Source organism: Pterocles gutturalis, unplaced genomic scaffold (genome assembly GCF_000699245.1).
Source record: "Pterocles gutturalis isolate BGI_N339 unplaced genomic scaffold, ASM69924v1 scaffold43792, whole genome shotgun sequence".
Lineage (NCBI taxonomy): Eukaryota > Metazoa > Chordata > Aves > Pterocliformes > Pteroclidae > Pterocles > Pterocles gutturalis.
In genome coordinates, this window is record NW_010114348.1 from 363 (window position 1) to 1,700 (window position 1,338).

Here is a 1,338-nt window from a genome sequence, read left to right on the forward strand (position 1 = left end):
CGTGAACGCAGGGAGGATATTTTTAAACCCTCCCAAAAATAGGCTGGGAGTGTGGGAGTCCCTGTGAGCCCCAGGAGTGGGGAGGATGAGGAGGACAGGGAGGAAGCAGAGCCCCTCCGGGGACCCCCAGACCCTCTTCGGACACAGGTCAAGGATGCTTAAAAGCAGTCAGAGCTAAATGGGGTATTTTAAGCCGGGCACACGTAAGGATTAATGGCAGTAACACAAGAGCAAAGCTTTCACCTTCTCCCCTAAACTGAGATTTTTGGGGGAACCTGCCGGGGCCACCATCCTGGGGTACCCCAAGGGCTCCTGGCTGCTGGGATGAGGGGGAAAGGAGGGAGGAAAAAAACAGACTTCTGGCAAAGTGGGTTAAATGATGCATCACTTTGCTGCTTGGATTCAAGTGTGCACCAAAAATAAAGCCCAGCTTTACTTTAACCCTCCCCGGCACCCCACAGCAGAGGCAAAATGGGATTTCCAGGAAGAAGCTGTGAATAGCACACAAACGAACAACATGCCACGAATAAAACTTTTTTTCACCATCAACCTCTACATGAGCCCGGGGGGTGTCTCTGCTGGGATTACAGGGGAGCGGGGGGAGCCCTGCGACCGGGAGGCACCTCCCCAGACATAAGGGGGTTGCTGCATTTAATTTTTTTCGCCCCTAGTTCCCCAGATGAAGCATTATGGCTCCTCACACCAGGGATGGATGTCACTTGTGTTGCTCCATGACATCTCCCCAGGGGAGGGTGGCGAAGGGAACGACCCCGTAAAGGTCTGTCCCTGCCATGCTGGGGGTTGCAAAACCCATTTCCCACGGCTGGGCTGGAGGGCACAGAGATTCCTGACACCCCCCCAGCCATAAACCCCACTTTTATATGGGAAAAAAATATAAAAATGCAGCAACGTGCTCTTCCCAGCCACACAAAGTCTTATTCTCCCTGGGACAGGGACCATCCCTTTGGGGCATCACAAGGAGGATGCTCAAGAGTGGGGAGAGTGAGACCCATCTCCCCCAGAGCGGTCGAGCATCCTCCGTGGGGTGAGCCAGGATAGAGCCGGGTGTCCCCATGGTGCCCCGTGCCGGGCGGTGACGCTAGAGCCCTGCCTGTGGGTTTTTTTGGGGGGGGCAGCTGAGCCCGGCGGATGCCTTTGAACGGCGCCGGTCACGAGCTCGGCTATCTTTAGCCCAAGGGATTTATATTACAAGGCGAGCGGCGTGGCGGCCGCCGGGCAGCACGGAAAAGGCATCGGAGGGTGGTGGAGGAAGGAGGGGGCTGCGTCGGGAGGAGCATCGGGAGCTGGACCCCCCCCCAACAGCCGCTGGGCCTGAGG